This window comes from Micrasema longulum, unplaced genomic scaffold, assembly GCF_059751315.1.
Source record: "Micrasema longulum isolate JH-2025_06_02 unplaced genomic scaffold, ASM5975131v1 h1tg001650l, whole genome shotgun sequence".
NCBI lineage: Eukaryota > Metazoa > Arthropoda > Insecta > Trichoptera > Brachycentridae > Micrasema > Micrasema longulum.
In genome coordinates, this window is record NW_028278829.1 from 333,552 (window position 1) to 356,944 (window position 23,393).

At 31.5% G+C, this 23,393-nt stretch overlaps 1 protein-coding gene across 1 annotated transcript in view; it reads left to right on the plus strand.

Annotated features, from left to right (window-relative positions):
• Positions 1-23,393, plus strand: part of LOC148274430 (opioid-binding protein/cell adhesion molecule-like) — a 143,218-nt gene that overhangs the window by 21,179 nt on the left and 98,646 nt on the right. The window lies entirely within an intron of this gene.

Below are 23,393 nucleotides of genomic sequence, written 5' to 3' on the forward strand. Positions count from 1 at the left end.
TCTCATAAAGAAATATTTAGTAAATAACAGCATTTATCGATTTGCCATCTATCCTGGCCGATTGCTTTTCTTTTCCATTCTTCTCTTGAACCACTATTATGGTACCTACCCTTACATCAAGATAGAAGAAATACAAAATTAAAAGATATGGAATAAAACAAATGACATTATTAACATTATCAAACAAAAAGATTTTTTTCGCTTACGTTTGCAGTCTCCTTGAATATGCCTCCTCTGTGTGGTCTCCTCAGTATTCCATTCAAAAGATAAGGCTTACAATTATTCAGAAAACATTTTTGAGACATCTCAATTAGAGATCCAGATTTACGGACCTTAACTATAAAACTTCTTGTCATAAACATAATATACATAGCTTTGAGGATCGTCGTTTGGTATAAGATATGGGGATTTTACTTGACCATGTTAATGGACGTCTTGATAGTCCTGTTCTGGTTTCTGAGTTGGCCCTGAATGTATCTGGCTACTGCACCAGTCACACGAATCTATCTCTTTTCCATGTACCTACAGTTCGCACCAACTATGCACAGAACTCTCTTCTGATTCGCTTGGCGGGTAATTATAATGTATTTTTCAATAACATAGACATATTTAACTGCAGTAAACTCACTTTTAAAACGTAAATTAGAAAACTATTATTTAAAAAAATATATTTCTTTATCAAAAAAAATATTTTTACATGATAAATTTAAGATGTTTCTACTCACTCATATTAAACACACACACACCCTGTCCATAAACCCACCCTCACACCCATATACACTCACACAAATACCTACCAAAACCGCACTTCACTCACTTACACACGCATCTTCACACAAAAAACTTGCACACATGCACTTCTATGAACTAATATCTAACTGAACTGGATTTTTATAACTGTATTTACGTGAAAACTGATTGAGCTTTATTATATTTTTTTTATAATGTTGTGTATATTTCTTTGTATTGCTGTTGTTTTTCTGAATAAACAAAACAAATAAATAAAAAACATTATTCATTCAAAAAAAAATAACCAAATTGAATCTTAACAATCAAAATTTATATCGTATTGCAATTTTAGACGGTTGACTCTGAATACAGGTCCAGATGAATCTACAAACTTAACTAAACTCCAAAGTCTTCAAACTCGCAAGAACATGGCTGACGCCATTTTTATGTATAAAACTTTGAATAATATAATAGATTGCCTTAAGATTCTATCACTTATAAATTTTAGAGTCCCAGTAACGCAGACCAGAAATCAATCTCTTTTTAAAATTTCTAAATGTTCCACTAAATGTTTTCAAAATTCATTGGTAAATAGAACCTGCAATATGTGTAATAAGAAGTTAAATTGTTTTGATATTAACAGCATATCTTTAACTTTAAAAATTAAATTTCCAATAAAAATTCAAGTTATTATGTTGCGCCTTGAATCCGCAGCCTATATTATGCAGGTTATTTGCAGTTCTGTATGTAGGCATATAATAAATGTACACTGTATGGTCAACTATAGTAAAGTTATATTATATAGTATAATGTGCAACTGTGTGACCAATATTTAAAAGTAGATATATTTTAATAATATGTATTACATTTAAATTTACATTTCAAGTAACATTATAAGTTTTGTATGATTAGTTATTTTATGTTTTATATAATTTTTATGTGACAACATTCACAACAACAATATTATGTGGAAACCTCTTAATGGACTTTATGATGTGTATTTATAGTATAATTGTATTTTATAAATGTCTGTTGGCTTTCCAATGAAATAATATAATAATAAACATTACTAAAGATTGCTAAAAAATTCTTGGATTCATCGCGCGTCGTTGTAAAAATTATTATAAATATGATAAATAAGATTCATTACAATTTAGGAAATATATATCAAAATGTTAAAAGTGAAGAAATTAAAATTAAATATCGCAAAAACAAAATATATGAATATTTGGAGAAAAAATATACTCCAGGAAAACAATATTAATTTGGATAATTTAAATATAAATTCTGTAGATAAAATTAAGTATCTCGGAGTTAACTTAGATAGATATTTGAATTTCAAAACCCATTCTCAATATATAACAAAAATTATTTTTTTTAAATTTCATTTATGGGGAGATTACGAAATGTAATAGATATAAAGAGTTAATTCTTATATGTAAAGCAATCATATGAACACACATAAATTACTGTTCTTCCATTCTTTTTTATGTAATGAAGGAGAAATTGAAAATGTACAAATTCTTCAAAATAAGGCGATGAGGATTATACTCAAAAGAAATATCTATTCTTATCTCGAAAGAATGCCTTAAAAAGTTGACATGCTCACAGTAAAACAGCAAATAAAATATAATGTAGCAATTTTTATGCATATATTAATTAAGGGAATGAATAAAATAAAAGCAATAATAAAATTTAACCAACAATTATACATAAAACAAGAGATAAAAATATATAAGATTACCAATGAGGAAAAAAACAGAATCTCAAAGCTCATTGTACTAGGAATTGAAGCTGTACAATGAGTTATGATGAAATAAAAGAGATAGAAAAGATCAAAATATTTAAAATTAATTTGAAAAATATGTTATTGAGAAATTTTGATAAAAAAAATAAATGTTATTAAAAGTTTTTATAAGTTCCTAAGATATTATGAACTTACTTAATAAAGCGTAAATAAATAAATCTTTATATAATTCATAGTGAATTTCATCAACTAGTGCCCAAAATTGAAAAACATCCTCATCGTATCTGATCGCGCCACTTGCCCGTTAGCAGATGCACGCTCGAAATTGCTGGTTCGCGGGATGCGTTATCCTTTATTTACTTTGCTACAGAATTTATTCGGTTGAACGGGACTGTAGTGTGTTTTGTCCAGTTACGGTAATATACCGGTCGCAACAACAACAAAATTATCAAAACACACGAAATATTAATGACCTAGCACGGATGTCGAATTGCTCAGAGTAAGAGAAACAGAAGATGACTTCAATTCAGAAGTATTGCAAACACTAAAGATAACTCATTAATAAAAAATCATTCTTTAGGTACAGTCAGTAGTTCAGATCTTAAGTTGTTTTTTCATTTGAAATTGATTTATGTTGTTTAACTTTTACGGTTTACATTAATTTAACAAAATGATTTTTCTATTTTTAAATTAACATTCCTTTGTTTATGATAATTTTTTGAATTTTTTTGTAAAGGTTGTCTGAGTCTTTTATTTAGTTGTGTCAGGTAGTTTATTGTATAATTTTAGTCCTTGGTTTTATAGTCTCGACTGTCCGCAACTCGTTTTAGAATTTTGTATACTGGTATGATATTGTTCTGATATGTTCGTAGTGTGTCCTTTTTTACTATTTTTTTTTCAAGTTTGAGTTTTTCCTCTTTATTGCATCAGTGGCTAATTTATTAATAAATTTTAAGAATTCTAGTTGAAAGAGCTCAGACACATTAAATTGTTAAATTTGTTAAAAGGGTTCATTATTTTCTGTTAGATAAGAGATATATAAACTGATTGACTAAAAGACTGATAATGTCACCACTTTACCAATTCAATTATTGATATGAATTGTCCATATCAATTGTCTGTCTACTGTTAGTCCTAAATATTTAAAATGTTCAATTTCAATTAGTTGTTTATCATTTATTTAAGCATCAATTTTAGATCATTTTTTTCTAGATTCGAAATGGATAATATTACTTTTTTTTTCACGGGCGTAAGTAAATTTGTGTTGGTCCATTTTGACAACAAAGTTGGGCCTTTGTTTATGTCATTGTTTTTTAGTACGTCAGTTTTTATTACGATTAGTTCAATTCAGTTATCGCCATTATTCTCCGTTCTATAATCAAATTGTGTATTTTATTTAACGTGTAAATTTCTTATATTTCTTCCTAGCTACCCAAATGGTTCAGTTTGAGAAAATAACAAGTTATAAATGTTCTAGATATCAATACAGAATCTTATAATTTTACACAAAATTTGAAACAAAAGTAATCCAAAAATCGACACTTTATTTTTAAAAAAAAGGAATAACCCGCTAAGCTTTTATTTTATAAGCTTGTCAGCAGGTGAAAAAAGAGGAAATGAAGGAAGTTATGAAAAAAACCATTCTTGGATTTTGTTCTTGCAGCTGGCGGGAATCGAACCCGCCAGTTTCATAGTTGACCGTCTAATCAACTGCGCCACGGCGTCTGTGCTTATAAAAAAAGGAGGGGGGATGGGAAGAAAAAATGAGAAAGAAAAAACTCAAATTTTTAGAAAGTAACATACCAATCCTGATTTAAATGTAAATAAAAAAGGCGTCTCTGGCATTAGTAGAATGATGACTTCACAATCTTTTGCTTGCCTCATTAAATACACTGTAAAAAAACAACCATCGCATCGAAAAAAATACGTTTTTTGCTTCAGTTATTATTTTTATCTATGGAAGAAAGAAAACGAAAAACTACCCCTGGTGTATGTATACGTGTGAAATATATATCTCACGATTCGATGATTAAACGATACACGGACATAGCCTTTGCCGCCAAAAAACGAAACATTTCTTATCTTGTACGTTTTGGCGGGAATTCACAGGCGTCCATTTTGTTGTGATGTCACGTAGTGGATAGAATAATTAGCATTAGCGTCATAAATTAATCATAAAAAACAATAGCATTAGGAATCATTAAATATGGATGCTAATTTAAACGTACGTGAAATATCTCTGTGTCTGAGTGGATTATGAATACAGTAATGTGTGTAAAATAGAACCAGAATTCTGGACGAGCGTTTTCAACTTGAAGGCAACTCTCAAATAAAAATCCTAAATAAAGAAACCGAGTAAAGATAAGTCCACCTTGTGGTAGTTGGCGCATTCGCCTACCATGCTTGAGGTTCCTGGTGGGATTCCTAGGAAAGTCCACAAGAATTATTTTTTAATAAGTTTGTTATATACTGCAGATTTTCATGATTCTGGACTGGTACCTGAAGCGTAAGGCATATTACCTTACCTTCATAAAACAGATGGTTGACAAACGCTGGATTTATTTTGTGTACTGATGAAGTGCTTTATGCACCATCGGGTGCAGACAGGGGAGGGATATGATGATGATGATAAAGATGAAGTATCCCTCTTTTAAAACTTTTGTATGCCTTATTAATTTAATTTATTTCTATTTATTGACAACTAAAATAGCCTCAGAACTAAAATTATTCAATATTTATAATGATTTTATAGTTTTTAAAAGCATTTTTTTCATTGAATTTTCTTTTAATGTTTTTGTTTTCTTTCTGCCATCTAATTCTAGTGAACATTGAGCTAGAAGTGTTTTTTCTTCTTATTGGTAGTATTTATTTCTTTTTTATATTAGACCTATACACAGGGTGTTTTTTAAACCCTGTCACTGTTCCAAAAAAATATTTTAATGTGCCAATATGTCTTCTTGCTCATACTGATCATCGTGGTTTCAGATGTGACACGGTTTAATGAACACCCTATAAAGTCAAATCTGAATTTAATTTGATACTTTTTTTACATTTTTTTTTTCATTTTCAGTGTTGCGTTTGTTCATTTTTCAAATAAACTACATTTAAAAATAGAAACACATATAAAATACAGTATAAATTTCTAGTCAGATCAAAGACTGGAAAATATTGAACTTTGTAAAGCCGGCAAACGTGGATAGGTATTAAAACAGCCGCAATAAAAAACATGAAAACTTAGCACTTAACGAGCCAATTCCGGGTCATAAGCCTTGATAATGCATTGACTTAAATATTTTCTTACATATTATAATTTCATTATTTTTGTTAAAATATTTATCTTTTCTGAATCAAAACAATTTGAAAATTAAAATTGTTAAATCATAATTTTAAATGAAAACAGGAGCCAAAACTTCAACCTTCCATGCGCTGCATAACTGTAAAACGTTTTTAAATGTTTGTTTTAGCGTCTTCGATGTTATTAAGACCAAAAATGTGTTACGTTAATCATCTTTAAAATAATATTTAATATTCTAATTACAATTCCAAATTTATCGGTTGCTCTCAAGCTGTTATGCGCAATTGAATCATATCCATATCATAAGCAGTTAATTGTGAAATAAAGTGACAGTGTTGAAAAAATACCATCAAATACACAAATAGCATTTCACATGCTTAGCATGCGAAATAAATCAAATAAAAATAGCAGTAATTGCACCTCTAGCGTCACGCGCCTCTGAAAACCTAACCTATATCTATCCAATGTAACATAATACGATTCCTGTACGGCGCAGTTTTTCTACCAGCTAGAAGCCAAGTGCAGAAAAGTTACGTGCTCTGTTTATGCAATGCAGATCACGGCGAGGGTTATGTGTGACTTTTTGCCTATTGCTTATGCTAAATAGTGGACAAGTAAATGTCAAGATTATTCAAACCGCGTGCTAACACTAGCGACATCTGTCGAGGAAATTGCTAACGACCTGTTTTCCTTCATTATTTGGAGGGAATATCAAGCAGACAGCCATTGGTATACATTATAATATGTTTTTGTGGAGTTAAGATATAAACACGACATTGCTATAACATTTAGATCAACTTGTAGTTAAGGGAAACTGTTAACCGACTAAAACATCACATCAACGCTTTTGAAGTGTGTTTAATAGATATTTTATGCGTGTATGGCACATACCTATTTAGACGACATTTTGGTTTCATGGGCCACAATTAAGATCACTTTCAGATTCACTAGAAAAATAACATATCAAATTTGTTAAAATACTGTTGTTAAAATACTGTTGTTAAAATACTGTTTTTCGAAGCGGCATGAATTTTTAAACGTTGTAGTTTTTTTATCATGATGTTTTCTTAGAATTTTACGTAGCGACAATGTTGAGTATTTTTTGAAAACGCGTCGGACTTCAAAGGTGAAAATTAATCATGATAACGAATTATTCATAGTCTTACACTTATTTTTTATTTTGAAAATTTTAATTGCATGTTTAAATCTTGCAAACCCACCCCTGCACTTAGTTCTTTCATTCTCACCTCTTATATTTTATTCCGTTTTCCTTTCCATAAAATGTATTTTCGTCCGAGTATATAATTATATTTTATTGAAACGAAATGCGAGATTTAAGTGAGGAATTTTCCCTTTTGGACAATTCTTTCATTTTGTTCTTGACGAAAATAAAGTACATCTGTCTTTTGTTAGAAAAATTAATTTAATATGAAGCTTGCCGTATATTTCAGCGGCTTTTATATTTTTGTCAGATTTCTTTTTTTTCTTGCCACCATGTTGTAAAAGGTCGATGTCAGTTAAAAAAAAAACGTGTATATTTCACTGTTTTACACACAAATATGTACATGTGTTGTAATGCGTCTAATTTGCATTTGTTTTCAATGACGCTAAACCGTTTATTATAATGCTACAAATGGCTTAATCATTATTCTCCAATAATGTTGCGATATATCACATTATAGCTCCAAGCCACAAATTTATTTATAATGTCGCAAAATGTAATGCACGTTTTCAAAAGGATTAAAGAAAAAAACAATGTTTATTAAATCTAAATCATTTTCCATACCACCATAAAAGCAAGATGATAAAATATTGAAACATTCAATAAAGAACAATTTATAAAATTAATATTTCACGTCGTTTTCTGCTGAAAATCTAATCGTGGATTTCAGTCATGGTAGGCAAACAAATTAGCCTTATTACCTGTCATTGGCTGGTTTGAGTAGCCACTTTACACGTTGTGTAAATTTCACAATTTTTCCTATGTTTGAACATCCATATTTCTTCAATTCTTCCATCAGTTGATTTTTGTGAAGTTAAGGAACTAAAACATTTGGACAAACTTAAAATATTTTTAAAAAACCAACTGGTCTAAGAAGAAGTTTAAAATTGGAAAATGGTTTTTACTCACAAAAATTACGGTTTAGCTTTTAAACATCGCTCAAATCAACAGATGGAAGACTCGAAAGAAAAATGATGTTCAGAACCGGGTTGTGGTCCCATGGTAGTATTGTAGACTCACGGGGCAAAGGTACGAGGCTCAAATCCCACTCTAGCACAACTCGACTTCCATTTTCCAGCACAAGTTATTTACGACTTTTAGGAAATAAAAAAGGTCTGAAAATTTTAATATTTGAGTAAATAATAAAAACTATATAATAAGTATTTCTCTTATTAAAAAAAACATGGGCAAAATGGTTGATGTTACACAGTATGTAAAGTGGCCACTTAAACCAGCCAATGACAGGTCGTAAACCCTGTAAATGCCTAGACTTCCATATTCCCGTCTCTAAAATGTTCTCCATCCCTGCTGTAATTTGTAAATTGTAGTGACTCTTCAGGGGGTGAAATTCAGTATTTTGTCCACAAATGTTTGGACAAACTCAAAATATGGGACTAATTTTTGTTGAACCTCTCATTACGTAATGGTTGTTAATTTTAAACGTTGCCTCACGTACAAGCGCACCGGTATTCCATTCCTGGTGACTAATAATTTTAATGGGATTTTTATGAGGCCAAGGAGTCATGAGTGCAATAATTCACTTCTTTTACTTGGTATTTCGGTTTGATGAGGTGCAAAAACATATATGCGCCCATACCAATGCTGAATCAACTGCTCCACAACTGTATGGCTTATGTTAGGTTTTTGTTGTTTTCATTGTGTGTTTTGTAATATAAATGATATGGATGTGTATAAGTGCCTTGTTTTTAAAACTGTCTGAATATTTGTTAATTATGTTTGTTTTTTAAGTGAGTCTTCTTTGTTTATTCTCAAATGTAGTAAAGAAAAACTAAATTGTTAAGTGTCCTCGGCACGGGAAGCCCCAGTGAGGTCACATTATTTTTATTATTGATTTATAGTTTGTAAGCCAAAAATATGAATAAATAAATAAAAAAAATATATTTGCCCTGATTTGATGCCTTGTAGGCTACCCAAACGCATTGCGTGGGTTAAATTTGTGTTGACTCTGCGTACTGAAGAAGGAGAACGCGTCGATGATTTAAACCAACACCGGGCAAATTTGAAACTATTTCTTTCTTTCTTTCTGTTTGGAATCAAATTTAAAAACGCGCTTAATCTTGGACAACAGGATTTTTACTTTAATAGGCGTGATTTTTCTATCTTCCTATCTATAAATTCTCCAGCTTTCTTCTGCAGAGTTTTTTCATCTCAAGGAAGAATTTAGTCACCTCCACGTCTGCTCTTTATTGGTTCTGTCACTATCCACTTCAATTTCTGATTCTACTCGCCCTACTCCAGGCCCCTTCCACACAGCATGTCCATTAGTGACCGACCGAAGTTTTGGTTTCTGTTAGTTTTGGCAAATAAACTAGATTCGGCCGCGGTTTTGGCTTTGGCTGAAATTTGGCCAAGACCTGCGGTCTGGATGTGTCGGCTTTACTCGGTTGCATCTTATGGCCCGTGACTCTAACTTCTCGTGAGTTCTAAGATCTTTCGTATTTATATTTTCGTAATTCCTTTTTTATTTTATTTTTTAAATGTACATTTGGACCCCTGTATTTAGTAGCCTTACGTGTCATGTACAAGGCTAAGGTACTCGGAAAAAAAGTTTTTGTTTGTCTTGGAAATGGGATGTTCGATCACTGATTTTGGTTTATTACCTTTATGAGTCCAATCACCATTGTTGCAAAGTTCAAGAACAATGGCGCGTGATAACTACTTTTTACTACAGGTGGATATCTGTTAAGGATATTCCATCTTTCCTGCATTCTGCTTCAAGATTATGGCGTTGCAAACTGAAAAATGGGCACTGAAATAACAGATGTTCTTTTCTCTGTGAAGAAATATCATCGCATGGACAAAAGTCATCATTCCTTAATTTAAACCTATATAGATAACTTCTCAAAGCTCCGTGTCCGGTAAAAATTTGGGTCGTTTCGAAAGTACTTTGGTGATGATGACGGAAGTTTGCTGCATCAGCCAGCGTTGAGAAAAACATTTTAGTGATTTTACCTGCAGAAGAAGCGCGGTAATGATCCTCCCAACGCTGTTGCGTATTTTGTTTTATACAGCGTTTAGCAAAGCTAAGAGGAAATTCTGAGAAGAAAGGTGCCGTTCCTTTAGTTAATAAGTTAAATTTTCTGTTGCATACATTGAAAAACTGTTACATATAAGTTATACATAACAACGAACCAAAAAACGGCAAAAATAGGCAAATAAACTCATTTAATTTGTGCCTTATATTTCAATGTCAAACTTGTCAGGTTAAACAATAAAACTGCTAAATTTTGGGGGCTTAGAAATGACCTCTTACAAATTTAAACAAATTTCGGTTTTGGTCGAAACCAGAACAGAAGCCAAAATTCAGTTTTGGCTCAAAATTTTGTTTTGGTCTGTCGCTTATATCCACCTCTTTTGTACAGAAAAAGATTGAGTCACCTCCAGGCTAGATTTTCATGGGTTTCTTTCCCTAACTTTCCTTCTCAGTTTCTGCTCCAACCACTACCCAGTCTCCTTCCGCACAGCATATTCACCCCCCTGTAAATCTCAGAAAGGGATTTATTTACCTCCCGGCTTGTTCGTCATCAGCTCCACTATTAAGCTCTTTTTCTTCAGTTTCGACTTTCTCCTACTCTACTCCAGTCCGCAGTCACACAGCTTGGTGGTCACTTCCAGGCTAACTCCCAATCAACTCCTCGACCTTTGCTTTTAACCGATCTCCATTAGTCTTCAGTAATGTAATCAATTTTTGGTAAATATGTATTCTTCAATAGCCAAAAGCAAAACCAAACCACGAAGACGTGACTTTATTTTATACCACAATGACTTATTTTCCCAACGAATGTGTTTGCAATTCTTTAGACGCCTAACTTACAAAAAATATTTGAATACCATCCTAAGGGACCTTTTATTAATTACAAACGTTTCCTGTTAATTAAAAAATACTCATATAATTAGTCTAAATGTACGCATTATGGTTTAAAGTATGGCGGAGTTTTAATCATTCCGGAAGGAATGCTTTCTGGCAAAGGGTGGGTGTTCTCGGATAAGACCTACTACAGAGCAACTAAATTAATTAATTAAATGCCATGGATAGGTTAACTGTATTAACCATAAATATCCGACAGTTTATGTTATTAAACAGCTTTTGTCTTAACGTTGAGACTTAAGTGAGTTTTTTTAAGTTGTATTTCAGTATTTATTAAGGAAAAAAATCGGCTTGTTGAATAATTATTAAACACTTATTTATAACTAATCGAAACTAAACCACTCAGAGGCTTGTCATAATCAAAATTTTACAAAATCAATGTACCCCTTTGTAAAACTAGACCAGGACAGACATGCACTCTTCTTCATTTCTAGACTGTAAAATATATTTTACAGCCCAAAAATGTTATTGTTTTGAACTGTTATTTTTTTTTAAGTTGTTTAATAATGTGTAAGACACGAGAAGTTAAAAAAAGCTTAATAATTTAAGTTTTTTGCGGGAATACCATATACAATACAAAAAAAGGCACATATATGTAACTCTTGTGTTTGGAGAGTGACTTAACACTGTTGTAGTTGTTTATTTATAAGAGTTTATAAAGTTTTAAATACGAGTACATGAGAAAAAAAAACATAGGAAATATATAGAAAAAACATAAAACAATAATACATTCATACTAAATAACATTTAATGTAGTTTTTACGCGTGTTTTAAAAATTTCTTCAGATTTACTTTAAAGTTATTTATTGGTTTATTATTTTTAATAGTTTTTAGTTCAATGGGAAGATTATTATTACTTTTAAACCTAGAATTAGAAGGAGTATATTTTTTGCAGTTAATATAAGCCTAGTACATAACAAACAAGGCTAAAACTAATCTATTTTTGTCGATATTTTAAAAAAATAAACGTATCATGATCGAATTGTTTGAAAAAAAAACAACAAAACGACCTATGTAACAGTAATCTATCTAAATAAAAAGGCGTGTAAATGAAAAAGTGAAAATAGCTAAGAAACAAAAAAGTTAATTTCGCGGATGGCAATAACTCGTTCCTTTACCCGAGTAGTTGATAATGGTCGCCTTTAGTCAGCAGCGTAACAAGTTCTTAAGTAAGAAATGTGTGTGGGGTACCTATATGCGCCCTCCCCGAAAACAAAAGGATTTAGTCTGCCGAGAAATCCAAATTTACTTACGAACCAAGGATATTCGAATCTAAGGGATGAAGTGGAAATATATGGCGTTGTAGCCTGAGCAATTATCGTGAAATATGGTGCGAGGGCCCCGTTTCCAACCAATCAAAACATAACGTTTTATAACACAATAAAACATGACGTTTAAGGCGTCATTTCAGTTTCAAAAAACATAAAGAAAATATTTTAACGCTTATGTTATCATGACTTCCATCATCATCATTATTTAATCTTAACCCGCATCTGATTGTGTAGTTGTGCATACGGCTACACTTTGTCATGTATTAGTACACCAAATGCAGCGTATCTCAATCATTAATATATTACACAAAATCGCTAAAATGTTTTTCCCAACGCTGGCTGATGCAGCAAACTTCTGTCATCATCACCAAAGTACTTTTGAAACGACCCAAATTTATACCGGACACGGAGCTATGAGAAGTTATATATACAGGTTTAAATTAAGGAATGATGACTATTGTCCATGCGATGATATTTCTTTACAGAGTATCGAACATCTGTTTTTTCAGTGCCCATTTTTTAGTTTGCAATCTTAATCTTGATGCAATTTTAAACCTGAAGCAGAATGCAGGAAAGATGAAATATTTTTAACAAATATCCACACTGTAGTAAAAAGTAGTTATCACGCGCCATTGTTCTTGAATTTTGCAACAATGATGATTGGACTCATAAAGGTAATAAACCAAAATCAGTGATCGAACATCCCATTTCCAAGACAAACAAAAAGGTTTTTTTTCCGACTACCTAAGCCTTGTACATGACATGTAAGGCTACTAAATACAGAAGTCCAAATATATTTTTTAAATATATATTTATATTACACAAAGTAGTGTGTTCGTTTGTTTGTCGCGGGATGAAACGTCACACGTCATTCTGGATCAAAGCCAAAAGCCAAAAGTGCCAATTAAAGTCCATTTTTTTTTCTTAAATCTTTGGCGTTAAATCAAAGCGACGTGAAATTTAAAATCAGAATTTCAAAAACCATTTATACCAATGGATTTGTCAAAAATTAAACTCGCTAATGGTTAGTCGAAGTGATGTTAAATTTTAAAACTATTCCAAGATAAAATTTTAATTTAAATTCTAAGAAAAAGCCGGGTAAAAAGTTTAATTTATTACATTAAGACTTTGAAGCTCACAAATTAAACATTTGTGGGGGCTATGATGTAACGCGAGTCTATATAGGATACAAGACTTGATTTATCTCTCTTATTTTTAAAAATAATGAAGTTGTGTTTTTTGTAATCATTCAATCAAATCGACATTTTTACACCCGATTTGGAAATTAAAATGCATAAACATGCAGGATTTAAATATAAAAAATATTTTTTGTTGTTATGAGAAGAATAATTAAATAAATAAAAATGATGCCGATACAACAATAAATCTGTTCAACTGTATGAGAAAGAGAACGAGTACAAAACTTTTAATTACAAAGACAAAGAAGCTGTTTTCTGGCCGGTGTTTGTGTGAAAAAGAGAACAGCATGCAAATGGCACGATAGATACACATACTATGTATAAGACAAGGAAAACATCAGTCATGTGTGTTTTTCTCATTCGTTTAATCAGTCAGTTATAGGCAGTGAGCGGAAGTATACGTTAGTTACATGAACGACGAATTTACGATAACTTTGCTATAAGATGCCTTTGTTTTATTATTACTTTAATAAATTATGGAAAATGAGTTGTTAAACTGTAACACAACGTAACAGCACCGTACCTCTAGGATTTTTTAAGCACAGTCTTTTAAGAGTTTAATAGTATTTTACCTAATATTATTTTCAAAAAAGGTTTTAGCTTTTATAACATTTTAGGCTAAACATACCCCTGCATCCTTGAATTGACAAATATCCATATAACAAATAACTTCCAGCGACAGTGGCTTCTTGGGTTTCTGTAATTTAAATCATACTGCGGTATTTCCTTTATTTTTTTCTCAGAAAACTCACTCCAAAATAATTGCTCTCTCTTCAGATTTGTTCGTACAGTATTTCTCCGTAGACAAGTGTGCTACGTAATATCCTACAAGTTTAACCGTCAGAGATATAAGCGATTATTGTCTTTGTAAGAATAAAACATGAATTTTGAAGAAAAATATAATGAAAAATCGTCATTAAATCTGCGTATATTATCACTAGACAACCGTTTACTCTTATGTGACTGTGATGTTACTCTAGTCGACATTCGATACAAGACTTGATACATATCTCTTATTTTTTTAAATAATGACGTTGTATTTTTTGTAATCCTTAAATAGACATTTTCACACCGGATTTGGAAAGTAAAATTTGTTTAAATATGCGGGATTTTAAAACAAAAAATCTTTTTCGAGATCGTAGAACAACGAGGGATGTGCGAAAAATGCGCAATTTGAACTATACGCAATTTCCGAAATATTCTGAGTAATGTTATTTCTCCTTTTTTCAAACCACAACGAGCTTCTTCTTCTTCAGATACCGCAAATGGTGAGCATTGCAGTATCTGGTATTTCAAACCACTGCCGAAGATTCCTGAGCCATGATGCTATTTTACGTCCCACACTCCGTCTTCCCTCTATCACCCCTTTCAGTAGAAGTTGTAGAAGGACATATTATTTTACGAAATATGTGACTAAAGTATGCTGAATTTCGTCGGGAGTGGTTTACTTTCCTCTTTCTTTATCTATTATATTTGGTACCCCTTTTTTTAAAAAAGAAATATTTTCGTTTTTATGATTTAGCCAATTAATTTTTAACTTAATTTTTAGTTCCATTTTTAACCAGTTGCTAGAAACTCACTATTAAATAATGGGAATATAGTTTGAACTACGGACCTTTGATTCGTGAGTCCGAGACACTAGCCACAGGACCACAACTCAATTTTCCCTTTCGTTTGACATTCGATCAGTCCACGAGATACGCAGCATTCTTCTGTACAATCACATTTCAAATGGCTCAATTTTATTTGTAATGGAAATTTTAAGAATTAATTCATTACTCCATACAACACTTTGAAATGCTCGATCCAAACCCTGGCAAAATTACCTTTTATAAAGCTTAAAATATTGACATATCTGATTTCGTTATTTAACAAAAATATGCATTTCTTTTTACCCAAGACATAAAAAAAATCATAAATCACACAGTCAGAAGAAGTTTAAAAAAAATTGTAAATAAATGTAAAAATCAAATTAAATAATAAATAACATCTTTAATATAACAAGAAAATCCCAAAGTTACTGTTTTATATCACAATTATACTAAAGATTGTAAACCATTCACCATCGTTGAAAAAGTTCAAAAGGTTTGTTCTATAGGAACAATACCCTACATTAATTTTAATGTGGCTGTGATGTCACACTTATCGATATACGATACAAGACCTAATATATCTCTCTTATATTTTAAAATAATTAAGTTATTTTTTTATAATCTTCAAATAGACATTTTCACACCGGATTCAAAAAAAATAAAATTGTATAGCTATGCTGGATTTTAATACAAAAATATTTAACCTTGCTACCCGAAGAATGATGTCCGCAAATACAGCAATACACCAAAATTAGAGAGAGCACGAAGATAGAACACATAACAAGGAAGACAAACTCTGTTCTGTAGGCGGTGTTGTGTGAAACAAATTCAGTCGATTGTTGACTGTGATGGGGACGTACGCGTTAATTATGAGCGGCGAATTTATGTTTTTTTTTTGCTACAACATGGCTGAATTGTTGTTTCATTTTTATAAACTATGGAAAAGGAATTATTAAACAGTATGTCTCCATGTTTTTTTTCCAAATCTCTGAGCGTTAGAATATTCCTTGTTTTGCTTGTGGTATTACAATGTTTTATCACCACGCGCAAAGCGATTATTCACAGCAGTTTTTTAAGAGTAAAAGAAAAAAAATTCCCCTCGTTTTAATTAAAAATTATTGTCTAAATAATAACTTCAATTTTTGATTCAACGCTCCAGAGCCTGAGCCTTTTTATTAAAGATTAAAAACTTTGTTCCAAAAACAGAAAAAAAACTTATGTATGAAGCCTATGTCAAATCTAAAATATGTTATATGCAACAACTATGGGGAACAGGAAACCAAATTGACATAAACAGACTACAACGACAGCAAAATAAAATATTGAAGCTAGCGTATGACTTTCTTTATGTAACACCAACTAAAGAACTCTTAAAAAAAACTAAAAGGTTAAATGTTAATGAACATTTTCAACAAAAATCTTTAAAATTTATTTTTTAGTTAATCACTGATATCATTGTAGACAAATAACTAAAACTTGTTATAAAAACGTATTAAACATGGACCATTGGAATTCAAGAATATCAGAACAATATCACAAACATCATTCCAAAACAAGACTAGGACAATCGAGACTAATAAATCAGGGACTGAAATTATACAATAAACTACCAGACAAAAGTTAACAAAAAACACTTCAAAAGGCATAGAAAATATAATTATCAACAACAGAGTAATTATAAAAAAGATATATTAATTTTGTAAAATGAATGTAACTATCCGTAAAGGTTAGTAAATAATTTTTAAAAAAAATATCTTTAATATATATTATAATTCAATCTAGAAATTTAAGTCAGAAGCATATTTTTGGCCATTTTGCACCCTGTGTAGCATTCACCATTTTGCCTATCCTTTAACATGCATATTTCTTAAATTCTTTCAACTGTAGATTATTTTTCTTCTTTTTAGCTCTGTTCCAACTCATTGCCTAGGAAGGCTGTTGAGATAGGTTCATCTCGTTCTAAACCTGTGTATAGTTTTTGATTCTGAGTGTTATTTTCATTTAGGCAGTTTCTGTCGGGGAAGATCCATAGAAATCGCATTATTGTGGTCTCCATATGGTCTTGTGGTCTCCGTCTTTTGTGCCTGAACCATCTCTGCAACAATCTAACCCAACTGTAAATTATTGTGAAGTTGAAACCTTCATTAATAAGTGTTGGTTTTATGGATAATTCCACTTACTAGGCAAGGTCTAAAAATACTTTTCAATCTCATACTGCTATTAATACCAGTTGGTTCAATTAACTCAAGCCCTGTACACGTCTAGATTTCAATATTCCAATCTTAAAAACGTTTTCCCTCTCAGTTGCAACAAATGTAGACCTAAATAACTCCCTAGAGAGGAAATCCTGCCTGTTTGCAAACATTTTGACACACTTAAAACATTATTGATTAAACTAACTGGTATAAAAAGAAGTATAAAAAATTAAAAATTGCATTCCGGCGATTTTTTCGATTTGAGTTAGGTGTAATCAGTCCGGCTTGCAGTTGTCTATTTTTTACATTTTATTTGTCATTTTTTTTTTTGCACCACAACAGGCCAGGAGGCCTAATTACAGTGGTGAATTACATCACAGAGCACCCAGGCTTGAGAAAAATCACTTTTTTTTTTTTTTTTGTGTTCTCACCGGGAATCGAACCCGGAACCTTCCGTGCATGAGTCAAGCGTCTTGACCACTACACCACGGAGGCCGCCAGAATAGGGTATTTTCATTAACTGGGGATATGATTCTAAATGTATTCAGTATTTAAAGAATATTTTTACAATTGCGAGCATTTTACTATAAAAATCTAAAACGAATGTTTTCATTTATAATTTCCTATTCAAAATTTGATAGAAATAACCCGTAACTGGTTGATGACGTCACGCGTGACCTATGGATCCTACGTTCCCTCAAATCCTATACTGAGATCGTCCGACGCGGGCGGCTTGTGGCTTTTTATTATTTTTTACATTTAAATTTCGTCTTTTCCTTTGCTTTTTTTTTGTTTTCATTCATAAACATCCATAGCATTATAACTGACATTGGTTTTTGATGACAGAAAAACTTTATTCAAATACGCATTCATCAAACCGCTCATCAAACAGCATATCATCTTACGGTCAATTTTGCAAAATGTTACATCTAAAATTTTACCTGTTTCTCAGTCTTCTTACTGAAATAACAAAGTCGCCCTTTTATTACAGAGTTTGTATTTTAATATAATATGACAATGATGATTCCCAGTGGTAAGACATTCAGTGGAAATTGAAACGAATTGCTTAATATATAAATAAATTTCATGTCGTGAAACAGCACTTGGGGATAAGTTGACGGTTTTTACGACACAGGTGATAAGTCACTCTGGGCAATGTTAAAATCACTTTGTTCCGCTATAAAATATAAGCATTTCCAGCACGATATTAAGATAAATGAAAAATTTTGCTACCCGGGAATAAAAGCGGTACAACTTATAATCTCACATACGTTACACACACTCCTGCGCTAAAAGTAAACTAACATTCAGAATTTGTTGCAACAGAAAAGAAAAACATTTTTTAGAAGGGAACATGAGAGTCCAGGCGTTTACGGATCTAATGACCTGTCATTGGCTGGTTTAAGTGGTCACTTTTAACTCTGTGTAACATTCACCATTCTGCCTTTGTTTAACCATCCAAATTTCCTCAACCATTCCATCGATTGCCTTTTTTTTTAAGGAATATCCCGCTAAGTCTCTGTTTTGAAGCTTGTTAGCAGGTGGAAAAGTGGGGATATGGAAGGTGGTAGCAAAAAATACACCACAATACCCAGACTTATTGAGAAAAAATCTTGTTTGGATTTTTTCTCGCAACTGGCGGAAATCGAACCCGCGACGCCAGTTTCACTGTTGGACGTCTAACCAACTGCACCACGGCGCCTGTCGAACAAAAGAGCTGAGCTTAAAACTTGAGCTTAAAACTTGAGCTTAAAACTTTGTAAAGCAAAAGAGCTGAAACCTTTATCACATGGGTGAGATTCATCCGGCTGAACCAATTCACCTACTAGGCAATGCCTAAAAACAATTTTCCAATTCTCATACTTCTTTTTTACCAGTTAATTCAATAATAATTTGAGCACGTCCAAATTTTTGCAGACAGGTAAATCAAAATGTGCAACAGAGGGGGAAAACGTTTTTGAGATGGGAACATGGAAGTCCAGGTATTTATAGGGTGTAAAGTGGCCACTTAAACCAGCCAATGACAGCTCATAAGCCGTGTAAATGCCTAGACTTCCGTGTTCTTTTCTCAAACATGGTTTTCCTTTCCGTTGCAACAAATTTAGATTAGAATAATCCAGTATGGAGGAAATGCAGTCTGTCTGCAAACATTTGGGCATACTTAAAACATTGTTAAACAAACATTTGTTCGCAACAACAAAAGAACAACTGAAATACAAATCAATAAAAATAATGCGTCGTATTTCACGGTGATTTTTAGAAAAAAAAATGCTTGAAATGTTTTTTTTTTAGTGATCCCGTATAAGTTAGATTAGTTTCGACGTTTCGGCTACCGTCGTAGGAGCTATTTTCAGGGTAAACTAAACGTTGTGGATTTTTTTTTGTGTTAATATACTTTTTATTTATTTATTAACGGACATTGTCCATATGTATACAATTTATTAGGTTAAAATATTACAGTGCAATACAATAAATAAAATAATAGTTTAAAACATTAAAAAAAGAAGAAAAAAAGCATTGAAAAATATAAGGGACATCAAGACAAGATCTGGACTATTTATTTAGTGCTCGTTTAAATCGTTGTAAACTTAAACCAAAAAAGTCCAGATCTTGTCGTGAGTTAACAATACGACAAAGACGGGTCATTGGAAAATGAAGGCCATAGTTTGTTCTATGCTGATTGATGAACAGTACTTCATTGTTTTTCAACCTATGATTCGGAATATTGAATTTAACTTGTCCCAGTAACGATGAAACATTGATTATACCATTTAGTATGCCAAAAATATACATGGAATCAATATTAGTTCTATGTGTTTGTAGACTAGAAATATTCAACATTGACTCTATTTCACCATAAGAATAATTATCTCTCTCTAGTCCAAGCATCCACGCTACTTTTTGAAGCAAGCGATGTTGGATTGATTCAATGTGATTTATGCAATAGACATAGAATGAAGATCAGACCACGGAGGCATATTCTAGAAGAAGGCAAACTGTTCAGTAATAAAGAGTTTTGATTGTACTGACATTAGTAAAATCAGAGGGTATTCTATTAATGAAGCCAAGTAATTTCAGTGATTTATTTACTGTTTTATAAACATGCTTGTTGTATGTCAGTCTATAGTCCAAAACAACTCCTAAATTTCTGATGGACTTAATGACATTAATTTTGGAGTTTTCTATTAGGTACTCGAAGGAAATTGGTTGTTTTGTTCTATGAAATGTCATTATTTTGCATTTTTTAATATTAAGTTCTAATTAATTGATTTTACACCATTGGTTAAAAGAGTTAATGTCTGAATGAAGAAGAAAACAGTCTTGAAAAGTTTTAATTATTTTGAGAATTTTGTTGTAGTCCGCGAAGTGCCAAAAACGAGAGTTAGATAATGAATTAGCAACATCAGTAATAAACAAATTGAAAAGCAGGGGTGCCAAATGAGCACCCTGAGGTTCACCCGATGTAACATCAAATCTGGTTAATAAATAGTTATGTATCCAAACATGTTGTTTCCTACCAGTAAAATACGATTTAATAAATGAGAGTAATCGATCTCTTATACCCAAGGCATGTAATTTAAATATGAGAATTTTATGATCTACTTTGTCAAATGCCTTGGAAAAATCAGTGTAGAGAACGTCAATCTGCTGACCATCCTTAAGTGCCATAATTTGTTTATTGTTGTTGTAGTTTACTAGTATTATAGTTTGTACCGTCTCGCAGTCGGCAGTAGGCGCGTAGTCGGTGACATTTTTGTTATTTAAGCCTGTCGCTTTTATTTATGTCATTTTGTTATCTGCATTTCATACGGTCATTGGCATAAAGATCCTTGTGTCTCTATTTGCCTGATCATTTATAATATTTTTTTCTGATGTAATATATTAATATTGGTAACTTCCAAAGCGGCTGAATCAAATGTCTATCTACAAAAATTTGTATAGACTCAAAATATTGTTGATAAAATCAGCTGACTTGGAAAAATATTTTCACACGTTGCATAGTATGTAGGTGATATAATTCGGTCAGAATGCCATTTACATCGACAAATATATAAATAAATAAAAATAAAAGTTACACAGATGGAAGAATTGAAAGAATATAGATGTTCAAACATAGCGGAATTGTAAAAATTACAAAGTGTGTAATGTGATTAATGTGCATTAGCCTCGTAAATACCTAGAATTTTCTACTACGTTCTTTAAAATGTTATTTATTTAAATAGTAATATATTAACAATATGATATAATATTTAACCGTTTTTACAACACAAAACACTTAAGACTTCTCATTCCTGGCTGGTAGGTTCTAATTTACTGAGTTGTGATATATAAAGGTAGTGTTTCGGAACTTGGATGTAACGTTTTGACCAAAGTTACTTTGCTTGGATAATGTTACCTCATTTGACGGTAGGTAGATACCAGACATACGAAAATAAACGGATCAACCTTAGCTAGGTAATGTTATTTGAAAGGAACTTAAATATTTAGCTGAAAACCCCTTTTTGTAACTCTTTGACGGTTTATTTTTGTTTATTAATATGGTAGAGCCCATTTTACATGGGTCAAAAAATATCGGCATTAACATTTGCTTATCAGAATGGTGTATAGAATAACGCATTTATACTCTAAATGCAACGTTTCTAGATTATTTTAACTCTACGCAATCTATCAAACTTATGTTTCATCATCATCATTCCCTTTCCGCACCTAATGGCGCATAGGACACTGAGTTGGTACACCAATCGCAGCATATCTTGATAATTTTTGTAACAAGAAGGTTAGATAATCAGTCTTACGCTTCAGGTTCCAGTCCAGCGACTATGAAATATTATATGACTTATTTTCTCATCGACGTATTGACAATTTTTAAGACGCTTAACTCACAGTAGGTATTTGAAGACTATGTTAATTAAAAAGTACTCATATAATTCGTTTTAATGTACGCAATATGGTTTGAAGTATGGAGGAGCTTCAATCAATCTGAGAGGAATGCTCTCTGGCAAAGGGTGGGTGTTCTCGGATTAGAACTACTCCAGAGTGACTAAATTAATTAATTAAATGCCATGGAAACGTTCACTTTATTAACCATAAATATCCGACGATTTATGTTAATAAACACCTTTTATCTTTAAGGGACTTAAGTGAGTTTTTTTTGTGGTACTTCAGTATTTATTAGGGAAAAAATTATCTTGTGCAATAATTATTAAAAATCTATTTAAAATCAAACCAGTCCAAAGCTTAACGTAACAACTAAAGCAGCTCTTTGTAAAACTAAATTAGGACAAAGACATGCACTTTTCTTCATTCCTAGAATGTAAAATGTATTTGATAAAAATGTTTATAAAAATGTACAAGAAGCTCAAAAAGACACGAGACGCTTAATAAATACCCATAAAATTTTTAGTTTTAAATGGGAATACCATCCAAAATACAAAAAATTAAAAGTAAACAGATATGTAGCTACCAAGTTTAAAAAGTTCCTGATTATTTTTTATTTTTTTTTCTGTAAAAAAGAAATATTTGCGTTCTTATGATTTACCCAAATATTTAATTTTGAGGGCCATTTTCAACGAGTTGTAAATAACTCACTATTAGAAAATGGAATCAAGTTGGGATAGAGTGGGATTCGAACCACAGACCTTTGGTCCGTGAATCCGAGACACTAGCCACAGGACCACAACCCGATAAAAACCCTTCAATTACAAAATCCAAACATTTTAAAAAAAGCCATATGATGTAATCGTTCCAAAAGTATTTATTAATTTAATGCCAAATATAAAGGACTCAAAATGTAAATTATTTTTTTCAAATAATAATAATAATAGCTGCACAATAGAGTAGCGAGAGATTCTTTTGAAAAATATAAGTAGATTAAGAAACGGTTATTTTATATAATTGGTACACATATTATTTATATTCTTATGTAACACATAACTTTATGATTGGTTTTTTATTGAATAATTTACTTTATTATTAATGTTTAAGTTACAATATGTATTGTTAGCATGTATGTATACTTTATATTTATATAATAATTATCATTTAGTTCTTAAATTTGCATTCATAATTAAGTAAATTTAGTTTTTTCTTCTTTCCGTTATTGTTAGATTAGTATAGAACTACTTCTAATTTAAAATATAAAAAACTCCATCTTAGAAAAGACTGAGCCATGTTAAATGGAGACGATCCTTATCAGAGAACGCCCTGGTATTAAATATGTACTTATTTATGCAAGAAATTTATTAATACTATAA